This window comes from Mus caroli, unplaced genomic scaffold, assembly GCF_978045245.1.
Source record: "Mus caroli unplaced genomic scaffold, Mus_caroli_1 scaffold_3, whole genome shotgun sequence".
In the NCBI taxonomy this organism is placed as follows: domain Eukaryota; kingdom Metazoa; phylum Chordata; class Mammalia; order Rodentia; family Muridae; genus Mus; species Mus caroli.
In genome coordinates, this window is record NW_028227258.1 from 126476832 (window position 1) to 126489864 (window position 13033).

The 13033-nt window shown below is 34.9% G+C and overlaps 1 pseudogene; it reads left to right on the forward strand.

Moving 5' to 3' along the window:
* Positions 1–2701: 2701 nt before the first annotated feature.
* The window catches only part of LOC110291806 (rho GTPase-activating protein 20-like), a 45373-nt pseudogene continuing 35041 nt past the window's right edge, over positions 2702–13033 (forward strand).

Consider the following 13033-nt stretch of genomic DNA (forward strand, 5'->3'; position numbering starts at 1 on the left):
ACTATGTTCATAGCAGCCCTATTTATAATAGCCAGAAGCTGGAAAGAACCCAGATGTCCCTCAACAGAGGAATGGATACAGAAATTATGGTACATTTACACAATGGAGTACTACTCAGCTATTAAAAAGAATGAATTTATGAAATTCCTAGCCAAATGGATGGACCTGGAGGGCATCATCTTGAGTGAAATAACACAATCACAAAAGAACTCACACAATATGTATTCACTGATAAGTGGATATTAGCCCAAAACTTAGGATACCCAAGATATAAGATACAATTTGCTAAACGCATGAAACTCAAGAAGAATGAAGACCAAAGTGTGGACACTGTGCACCTTCTTAGAATTGGGAACAAAACACCCAGAGAAGAAGTTACAGAGACAAAGTTCGTAGCTGTGATGAAAGGATGGACCATTTAGAGACTGCTGTATCCAGGGATCCATCCCATAATCAGCTTCTAAACGCTGACACCATTGCATACACTAGCAAGATTTTGCTGAAAGGACCCAAATATAGCTGTCTCTTGTTAGACGATGCCGGGGCCTAGCAAACACAGGAGTGGATGTTCACAGTCAGCTATTGGATGTATCACAGGGCTCCCAATGGAGAAACTAGAGAAATTACCCAAGGAGCTAAAGGGATCTGCAACCCTATAGTTGGAACAACATGATGTACTAACCAGAACCCCGGAGCTCTTGTCTCTAGCTGCATATGTATCGAAAGATGGCCTAGTCGGCCATCAATGGAAAGAGAGGCCCATTGGACTTGCAAACTTTATATGCCCCAATATAGGGGAATGCCAGGGCCAAAAGAATGGGAATGGGTGGGTAGGGAAGTGGGGGGCGCTATGGGGGACTTTTGGGATAGCATTGGAAATGTAATTGAGGAAAATATGTAATAAAAATATTAAAAATCAAAAAAAAAAAAGAAAAGGTAGTCATTGTAGGAATATTCAGTACTAATCTTCTGTAGAAACAACATTATTATGTGAGGAGAAGTATGCTTTGAGCTCATAGGAGAATGGTTTCTGTAAATCTTTAATATATATAAATATGGATATATATTTTTATATATTATATATTTATATATAAATATACAAATCTCTTATACATATTATATATATATATATATTTAACTATCCAAGTCATGAATAAGGATCATTTTATGTGCAATTCAATTGTTTTAACCTCCATGACTACAGAGATTTAAAAAAAAATTTTAATTTGACTTTTTGGTAGATCCCAAATCTCTGGTTTTCTGCAAATTGTTATATTTTCCAACACATATTATGTTCACAGAATCAATTTCTGAGTATTTGAACACTATTCAGATCAGACAGGAAGTAGTTTGCAGACATGTACATTTCCTTTCCATTTTGTTTATCATGAAACTGAGTTGATATCATTTTTTAGCATATCTTTACATTATTATTTGAAGTGGTGATGACCACTATTGGCTGCTGTATCTCTTTGACACTTTGATTCACAGGGATCCTAAATGCTTTCCAAGTAAAAGATATGTTGTCTCTGTACATAATTTTTGAGAGACGTATCATACTTTGGGCAGAATTATATCTCCTTAAAGTAAACATACATGATAAATATTCCATTTGTATGAGCAGGTCACAGTAAAGAAACCAACAGCAGCTTAGCCACTCCATTATTACAGGGAAGAATTTCATTATGGATAAGAGAGGAAACATGATCAGAGGCAGCTGGAAGATTTCAGAGTACAGAGAAAACAGATTTGATATGTCCAAGGCTGGGTAATAGAGAAGGAAGAATATCAGGAGAGAAAAATGGGGATAATTTGAGTAGGAGAAACTTTGCATTCATAAAGATTGAGGGGGAGGGTCTAAAGTTAGCATAGCAGAGGAAATGGAGGGGTCTGGAGAGGTACAGGAATCTTAGAGTAGACTTTAATGTACAAGTATTTTTACTTCCTAGAATCAACTTTGCTGTCCTTATAGGAGCCTCAGGCAAGACACAGGGGAAATAACCCCTTTGTCTGGACAAGTACAATTTCACAAATATTTTTTGAAGGCTGGATGGTTTGTTAGATTGTTCGTTTGATTTTCTGATTTGACAGTGATCCAGTGTACTAGAACAGTTTTGACCACTCAGCTGAACATCAGAATCATGAGAGGAGAGGTCTTTGGCTTGAGTTGTTTAGATTAATACAACACCACCTTCAGAATACACCAGCTCTTCATTTCTAAGCTTTCACCATTCAAGACAGTTTGGGAAGGGACAATCACATTTTAAAGATTTTTCTGAAGGAAACAGACATATAGGCCGATCAATATAGGAAAGGCCAGAGTGTTCACATGTATAAAAAGCAGGCTAATTTTTAAAATTTTATTTTATTTTTAATTTACCTTTTACATTCCAAACTTTGGTTAGTTTTTAAAATTTCTTACTATCTTTCACATGAGCATACAATTTATGTTAATCGTTACAATTATCTTTTATCATACGTATTTATTTGTAATTCTCATAATGTATACAATGTATTAATTGTTATCATTATAAATGTTGCTCTAACATTCTTCAGATCTTCTCTTTCAATTTATTTACTGTGTTTTAATATCATGAAACCTTCAAAAATTTAGTATGAACATTGGTCTTATAACTTATCCACTGAATACTTGTTCTGTTAGGTGGAGACCTGAACTAAGAGTATCTTATTTTTTTTCTATATGGAAACCCTTGAGAATGAAGACACCGGAGGAATATATCAAACCTTGCTGTGCCAAGGCCCCGTGGAACTCACAAGGGGGAAGAAAAGGAACAAAAGACTTCTATCCTTATTTAATGATGTGTTGGTTGTGTCTAATAACCTGTGAGTATGTGCAACATGCATTCCTTAGTATGACAGGCTACACTTGAATTAGGCTTTTTTTTTGGTATAAAATATAAAATATGTTCTTTTACTTCTTTTTGTTTTAAAGATTAGACTTATTTCATTACTTCATGATCACAACTTCTTTTTCCTTTCATTTGGTTGATGTTTGGTGGACACTCCTCTACACATTTCTCAATTTTCTCAAAAATTTCTCAAGTTTTAGACACATTTTAAAAAAATGAATTATTTAAGGTGCTATCCTGCTATTTGAATCTGTGGAAAGAATAACAACAAACTTGAAAAGGTGGCAAATGTGTAAGCACATGCTAGTAATTCTAGCATTGTTAAAGCTGACTTATGAGGACTGAAACTTTGAAAGGTATGTGGACTATACAGTGAGATATGTTCTCAAAATAAAATATTTAAAATATGAGAAGCAGGTGGCCTCGTGCTTGTTGTTTCCAGATAGACTGTAGCAGCAAGTGGGGGAATCCCTGATTATGATCCTTGCATACAAGTGGCAACATATCTAAGCCTCTTGACCTCATAGTTTCCAAATCAGTATGAAGAGATGAGAAGCAGCTCCTAGTCCTCCACTGATCAAGGAAAACTGCAGCCACTAAGTCTTGTTTGGTGATCCTGCACACAGTGGAGAAAACTGTGGTGATTAAACAAAGCCGTATACATGGTTGCATTGTAACTTATGACCATGGAGGTGTTTTCTGGGACCACATCACATATAATCTCTACTGTCCATGATCATAACCTTCATATTATTCTAGAAAGTATGAACTTGGTATTGACATTATCAAGTAAATAATTCAAGGTATGTACTCATAAGTTAAATGGTTTTGAGGACAGACATCAAAAAATATAATTTATTCAGTTTGGGGGATAAACTTTTTGGTCATCTGTAAATAACATTCCTGATCCATTTTTTAAAAAATGTGAGGAAATGAAATGTTCCAAAGAGATTTCTTTTATACATTGTAGGTTCAAACAATTGGGTAAATTTGGCTTTCAACCCTGATCATTCACTGTAAGCTCCAGCATAGAAAATGGTAGTTAGTGTCTGACTGATGCAGGCTCAAAATAAGTGAATGTCCTGGCTGTCTATCCATCTGTCATCCTTCTTGTCATTTCTGCTCAACTCTCCTTCAGTCCACACTTGGAAATACTCACATTTTATTTTTATTTATTTATTTATTTATTTTTAGAAGATAGTAATCGAAAGCCAGGAGGTTCGTTCCTGGTCCTGTAGCACATGCGTGTGGACTGGGCTTTTGGGTCCTTGTGTAGCTGGGGAAGGAGGGTTGGGTATAGTCTGTCCCGGAACCTCCTCCATTTTCCCCCCTCCCTTCTCAGCCTCCACAACTGCCTCCAACTGCCACTGCCTGCCACTGCAGCGGCTCGTGGGCTTCTGCTTCTTTCCTGTATGTCTCCTCTAATTAACTGACTCATTTGAATTAAAAATGTATATATATATATATATATATATATATATATATATATATATATGTATATATTGATAGTGTGCCTTTTAAGTGTAGTTGGTGTAAGTAAGTGAAATTCACTTTGATTTTTGAGAGTAAAGGAAACTAAGATGAATGGATTTCATGAATGGCCATAGATTTGTTCCACTTCTGCTTTGTAGTGATAATAATTAAAGCTATCTTGAGATTTTCATTCATATTATGGAAAGAACATTATTAATCTCATAATAGATGATTGTCATCATTTCCATTTTCAAGGAATATTATCTATTATCAGACATATTGGAATTAGAGGTTCTAGGTTTAGGCATTTCCTCTGAACATTGGTTTAAATATATGCATATATATATTTGTATATATACAATTAGGTGTTTTTAGATGGAAAGAAAATATAACTACAAATGTTTCATATAATTTAGACATGTGTTTGTTTTTGTGTAAGTGTGCATGTGTATGTTTTAGTAAATATTTCATAATATGCTTATATTTTGACTGTTACATGGTACATTAGTGTGGGAAATCTTTCTCTGTACTATCACTATCATGTTTCAAAAAGGACACACATACGAAGTTTAGAAAGGCATATATAGGATTTTTGAATCAGGGTTTATACTTGTGTCATATTGTCTCATGAATTTGAGAGAGGCAGAGTCACCATCTTCAATTTTGGGCCAACATATTAGCTTAACAGTGTCCAATGCAGAGTTTTATACCCAAGTTCACACACACAGATACACACACACACATAGATACACACACACACACACACGCACGCACGCGCACACAGAGGTAATATTCAGAGTATAATTAAAAAAAATAGAACAGTCACAAATCTGGGAAGGATTCTGTCAAAGATAGAAGATAAGGGGGAAGCAAAAATGAACTTCTCAAATTTCAAGCTCCACATAAAAGGAATGATGATAAAAGGAAAGTAATGCTTCCAAGATTATTGTTTCTTACAAAATCTTTTTGATAAGATCAGAATGCTTGATTGGAAGACATATTTCCAATTTTTCCTAAAATTATTGGGACACATAATCATCTTTTTGGATCCTTGTATGAGATATGATTTGTATGTTTAGTAAGGAACCATTGGAGTAAGCTGATGTGACTTCCTAGTATACAAAGAAGGACAATGGGAAATGCATTTTATTCAGTCAGACAATATTTCTACATTATTTATTTTGGACAGATTATTAAATGTAATTAAGTAAAATACAAAATTTTAACTAATAATTTTTGGTATGGACATTATGGAAATAAAGCAAAATGGTTACTAATGGGATATATATACATATATATATTCATAGTACAGCCATCCTAAACATTCTCCAATCAGAAAACCATCAGGCTATGCATATTTGTGACCATTGAGAAGCTTGTAGCCAGTAACTTCTCTCAACATATGCTTTGTTGAATTCCATCTATCCAGGTTTGAACTGTGCCTGGGTGATAAAATGGAGGAGTCCTCCTATGCTCTGTGAAAGGAAGAATTGTGTATTTCTACAAGCAATTCCCACTACAATGCAAATCAAACTAACAGAGATACTTGGTTTCTCTTCCTAGGAATAAGAAAAGGTTTAAGATAAAATGTATCATCCCACTGAATTACCTGTGCTCAGTGGATGATGTGGACCTAGACAAAATGAATGAAATGTGTACTTGCAAGGCCATTTACCTGTTTTGGCCCACTGGAAATTTTTTGGCCACCTTTTGGTAAGAACTACAGTTTGAATCTGTATTTACAGGTGGATAGCTTTAGAAATTGTGGGGCAACTTAATGGTTTGTAGGTTAAACCAATTAACCAGAATGTTTGTAAAATATGAAATCCATTTTAGTCTGATGTGTACAGGTTGCCAACTCCAATTTCTCCTTCTATGATGACCCTGGTTTGTCCATACTTTCCACAACATACATTTCATATGTAAGTACATTCCTTAGTTTTTGATCTGGGATGCTCATCAAAAATCCACAGAATTCTTGGGGCAAAACAGAAGTACATTGTCTTCTAAGAAGGTTGTGGACTAAACAATGACTTACCATACCCTCAACATTCCTTTCCCTATAATATCTGATATTATCTAGGTTTTGAAAATACACAAAATGATTTCTCTCCAGTAATACTGCACAGTATCCTTAAATTGGCCAATACCTCCAATACTCCCCAGTTAATTTCCATAAAAAGTATTTAATTGAACAGATAAAAATAGTTATTCATAGAATCCTCAAGTATTTGAATGTCTGTGTAGCAGAATATCACTGGTGTCTAATGGTCAACAGATAAGGATAAGGGCCATTGGATAAGGTTCCATCAGATCTGTAGATGATAGACACACACATTAGCTCATTTTGATATACCTTAGTTCAATGGCCAAAGCTCTTGTAAGCCTTCCTCAGCTCTCATACCCTTCTTTTCACTTCCAGCTTAACACCTCTGAATCTGCCCTCAATTTTGCTCAGTTACATTAGTTCTAGCTCAGCACCCAAAATCTAACCTCAGCTGATTTATGCTTCTAATCTCCTGCCTGCCACATCAGGCCACTTGGAGAAGCAGCCAATCTCCATTTCACCTTAGATCTCACATAGCTGGTGACTCTTTCTCCCTCTGTAGCATGGTGAGTTATTTTCTCCACACTGCATCTGCTAGCCTTCCTGGGGTAAAACTGGAAGTCCTTCCTATTCCACCCAGCTCATTGGCCATTAGCATCCTTGTTGATCCATTAAGAACCAATTGACGAACTGGACCTTCAGTGTTCAGATGCAGTTTCCTGATCAAAGCATCAGAACTAACCACTACACATCACCAAGTAACTAGGAGGTTTCTTGCTGTGTCATTTTTATTTTAGTGATATTAGATGTGTTGTATATGTACACAAATGTGTGTGTGTCTATTGAGGGGCACAGGCATAATCCACCCTTCTGATAAAAATGTTTGTAGGTAGACAATAAAGTGGGTGAGCATTTAATGGTAGAAACATGAATGTGCCAGTCTTTGGGCAAGAATCAGTCCATAGGCAATCTGCTTCAGTTATAGATGCTAGAATCATGGGAAAAGGAGAAGAAAATTCTATGAATGAAAGATCTTTGCAGCATGGATAATTATTTTCAGAACGAGGAAACAATATACACATTAGCTTACAGATGGAAAAACTATACCTGACAAAGGGTTTTCAGTATTGGGTAAGTGTTGCTATTTGGATAAGAGAAACATTGATCAACAAGATAATTCTGATGACTATAACAAACTGTGAATGTGTCAAATATCAATGAGGTCTAACTCGATCAACATATAATTATCAGTTATAAAATGCTAACATTGTGAATCCATCTTTAATCCATCTTAAATTAGAGTATTACAGTGGAATAGTGGTGGGCTTATTAATTTGTACCAGTAGAGTTAATGTGATGACTCACAAAGATGAAGCACTAGTTTCTAGGCCTCCTGTCTTGTATGCCAATTTTGTAATTCACACGAGGAAATAAACAATACTTTTTCTAGAAAGGTGTTCTCCCTGCCTCTGGTTCTAACCAGAGATCATATAACCTACCTGTGGCTTAGCGTGAATAATGATACCTTGATATATGACCATGACCTCACACTAAGAGGACACTGACATAACTATCCTTTGATACATATGAAACTAAAGGTAGGAGCAACTGTTGGCACAGCCATAGTCACACAGCTCTTGGGACACAGTCAAGTCAACTAGCTTCCACACTATATTCAACTTCTGGTCATACAAGTGTTCCAGTGAAACATGTCATTCAGAAGGGCAGTCATGTGCAGAATACCATCTACAGCTACACCCTCATGAGGGCCATTGGCTTATAATAATTTTTATGAGCAATAATCTTTGTCTTTGAAGACTCTAAACTTGTTTTTCTCTTTTAACATTACAGTTCGAAAGAACAGAAAGATAAATGGTACTATTTTCTCAAAAGGTATTTTACTTGTGATTATACTTTAATTCAATAGCGATATGGGAATTGAAGTTTGTGATTCATTTCTTTCATAAGAATATATTTGGGAGAATCCAAATATGTTGTTGATTAGATGGACACTTGATACTACTTTAGTTTCTGCTGTCTATAGCATATTTCATTTAATTTTGTCCAAGTTATGCATTCATTTTCCCCTTGTTTTGTTGGAGTAAACAGTACTTTTCAGACTTACTTTACGTTATACTCCATAGATGTTACTCTACCATGTCCATTCAAACTATCTGCGACTTTATCCTTTGAGATGAAGCAGATTTTTAACTTTTCTTTGGGTATTAGTCATAGAACCTTCTCTAGAGCCACAGAATTTATGGACTGTCTATATATTAAGGAATTTACTGTAATGACTTACAGTCCATAGTTCAACTATCACAACAATGGGCAGCTGTGAATGGGAAGTCAAAAATCTAGTAGTTGTCCAGTTCATGAGGGTAGTTTGTTTCACCTGATCATCTGTATAAACTGGAATCCTGAGGAAGTAGATATCAACAGATGTGGTTGCAGTTAAGTGCAAGCAGGCAAAGAAGAGTGAGTATTCCTTCTTTCAGTGTCCTTATGTAGCCCTAAGCAGAAGGTGTTGGTAAGAGTAAAAGTGTGTGCCACTATTCCTAGATCAGAACCTTGCTTTGTCTCAGGCTGACCTTGACCTCAGATCCACTTCCCTCAGTCTCTATAGAGTATTGGTGGGTGTGTTCTAACTTGCAGGGCCCTAAGCTTTCTTGGGCCACTATGCCTCAAGATCTCCATGTCAAGGTCCTAGTCAGAAGCCTGTGTCTTCACAGGTGTCCTCTCCATTTCTGAATTGTAGTTCATTCCATATGTAGTCAAGTCGACAACAACCTTGCAAACAAAAAGTTCTGATGACTGGCTGTGCTTCCTAGGTCACTGTGCAATTACTTGACCATGTCTTTGGTTCTGGATCACTTTTAATAACCCAGTAATGCATATTGCTGAACTGCTTGTCTTGTTTCTAACACTAAGATGATACTAATAATATATTAAGATTAACTTAAATGAGCTACTAGGAAATTAATTTTTTACTGTATTCTGTGTTTTTAATTGTATTTGAGCAGATCCATTGATGAAGCCAAGAAGGATATCAAGAAAAATTTCTCATTGCAGATAATTCACCGAAGACATCCCAAGCTATGACAGTGTATGTGAATACAAAACCAAAACTGATATTTCAAGTTCATGACTAGCAGAGATAAAGGAGTTTGTAGAGTAATGGAAGATGGAGACATAAGAAATGGGTTGGCAGAGTTAGTAAGAATTTGCATATGTGCAAAGCTATATGTGTATGGCATGCACACGTGTGTCTTTTAAATGTGGTCTATAGACAGCATTATAAAGCACGATTGATCCACATTCTAAAGCAGCCAAACCGAGGATATATTATTTCTTAGATGACTGTAAATTATGTCAGGTAGTTGCAACAGCACACATTTCCAAGCCAAGTATTATTATTAGAATAAAACTGCTTTTCCCATGAGTTCTTTTGGCCTATATTTTAATTGATGTGTTGTTCAACTATCATTTATTTTAAAATATTTGTATCTAATAAAAATAATTGTTACTATATAAATAACCATAGTGAAATCTTAACTAGAGCAAAATATTATCAAGGATTAATTTGCTTTCCACACACACATGTTTTATAACGCTTTATCTCTTTACCTCTGTCCTCTGCTCTTTCAGTATGTCTCTGTGCATCCTCACACCTATTTAGGAAGTACAAATACATAATCATGGCTCTTTATTCCTATAGTTGTTTGAATGTTCTAGGCATAGGGATATCTTTTCATGTAATTTCTGCTTAGAAATCATTTTTATTAACTTACAATTGATTTGTATGTGTGCATTTGTGTGTGTGTGTGTGGTCATGTGTGTACAGTGCTTAGGATAAAACTCATGACCTTACACATACTACACAGTAGTTTTTTCACTGAGTTAAACACATAATAATTGTCTATTTTTGTAATACTTATATTATTGTTCTATTTTCAATATTGGGATTATTGCTGATCTGAAATTTAACTGTTATGTACCATGTAGAGCATTAAAGATCATCCCTACTGTAAAGCAGAATAGAATGTAGCTCAGAGGATCACCATCTCTCTGATTTTTATAAAGGCTAATGGGTATAAAATGTACCTAGAGTTGATAGTCTAACATGTCACTGTTTAAATTGAACCACACTTACCAAGGTGTGTATCACCACGCAATTTTATCTTCATACTTTCTAGGTTATACAGAACAGAAATTAAAGAGCAACGGGTAGTATAAAAATAATTTCTGCCAGGCAGTGGTGGTGGACACCTTTAATCCCAGTGCTTGGAAGGCTGAGGCAGGCAGATTTCTGAGTTGGAGGCCAGCCTGGTCTACAGAGTGAGTTCCAGAACAGCCAGGGCTATACAGAGAAACCCTGTCTCAAAAAAAAAAAAATTTCTAACCAGTGACATAAATTAAGAGAACACTCACTAGCTTGGCTGAAGCAGATGTGTCCTCAGGGCAGAGAAGAGCAGAAGAGCAGATAGTCCTATAGGGAGATGCTCTCCTGCCTCTGCTGCTTGATTTCAGCTATGGAAAATGCTCAGCATTGTACATGAGCAATCCACCTGATGTCTTTCAACACCATTGTGACTTAGATCCAATGCCCTTAAAGTAAACATTTTTATTGATTTTCATCCAGGACTCTCGTGCCTTCATATTTTATCCTGCCATAATTAATGACAAGCTCAGAAGATTGATAGTAGATACTTTTTAGCTTTGCCTCATGTTTGTTTCCCTTTTGTCCTTGAAGAGATGTTTTCAGTACATAAAAACATTCTTCTAATTTAAATAAATATCATCCATCACATTTCTTTCTCCATGTTCTCTAGTGAGTATTCAGCAATGGCCTTTTAGGTTTGAGAGTTTCTTGAATCACCCATGTATTTCATTACACTTAAGATAAACCTGTATTTTTTTCCTATTGAGGAATTAGGAAAATGTTTTTGCTATTTTTATTTAAATATTTCTTTTCCTCCCAGTTTTCCCTTTTTTTCCTTATTCTTAGGATTGAATGTAGATTCCTCAGACCCAGTTCCTATCTTAAAATACATAGATGCAGATGATTTTAGAATCACCTTTATTTTATAATTTCATTTATGTTAAGAAATCCACTGCCAAATCACCTGCATGAATCCCAAGAGGTCCCCAAACTTCTTCCTAAGTTGCGTATGTTTTCTCCTACGACTTCAAATACAAATATATAAAATATTGACCTTTTGACTCAATATTGTAGAGATAACAATTAACTGCTCTGTCTTCATGAGTCAATGCCTATGCCATGGCCAGAGGACAGCATTTTGCTACATGGCTTTAAGTAATCTGTTTTTAAATTCATACATTGTTAGTGATAGCAACAACTCTCTGTTTCACATTTAGTTTTTAATGTGTAGTTTCAATATTTACAGGATTTTTTATTTTATCTGTTGGTATAGTTCATTTTTGTACATTAGATTTATTTTTATGTATCATTGAACAATTATTAATAGCCTATATTTTTCATAGTAGGATCATGTGATCTATTATATTGTTGAGCTTCTCTCCTGATACTTATATAACCTTGGTTCATCCTGAGTCAAGAAATATGTTAACATATACAAAAAAAAATCCCAGCTGTCTTTTCATTTTCATGCTTTAAAAACAGTATTTTTAGAACGATTTTATGTAAACAAACTATATCTCTTGAAATGTGTCAGTTTTAAAAACAATATCAGTATCAGAAAGAAATGCACACAGCTTTGCTATCATTAGTTAGACCTTAATATGTTCAAGATGCTCTGAGAACACATTTTACAATAATATCAATTAAAATCCTATGTGAATTATTTATCTCATGTGTGGTTTTGTATAATAATACTTTATTGTTTTAAAATTATACAGATGTTTTCAGATATTCAACAAAATATCAGAACTTTTACTTTTTAAAAAATTATTATGCTCATTCTGTGTGTTTGTGTGTGTGTGTGACTTCATGCATGTGTGTGTTCATGTATGTGGTGTTCGAATGTATCCTTCTAGAATATATGATTTCTAAGCCATGAGCTATATTTTCATCCAGAGGTGACTAACACATTGTTTCCTTCTTTTTTTATATTATAACCACAAGAACAGAGATGTTCTTACACATTCTAAGATGTTTTTGCCTAATTGTTTTTCTATAGATAGCAAGATATAAAATCAGTTAAGGTGTAAGGTGTTCTTATTCATAAAATTAAAGTAACCTGGCATGTTTTGATATGCTCTTGATTGAATCTTCATCAAAACACACACACAAACACACACAACCAAAAACATACACACAGACACATACATACAGGCCATACACACAGACATAAAGACACACACACACACACATACAAATTTTCAGGGTAATATGTTATGCCCAGTGGTTAGAAGACAATAAATAAAAACTACGTGAAAGAGATGACTTATGAAGTGGTTTCCTTTGGTCTTGGTTCAAGGTTGTTTTTATGGATAGTGAGAGGGTACTTCTGTTATTTTTTTTAAGTGATTGTTTCATAGATACTTACAATGCTTATTGCAGATAGCTGGTACTATAGAAACTATTTTCATAAAGATATACCAATCTACTCAGTGTCATACACTTTGGTAATGTATTAGAATTCCAGTATATCAGTAGTAT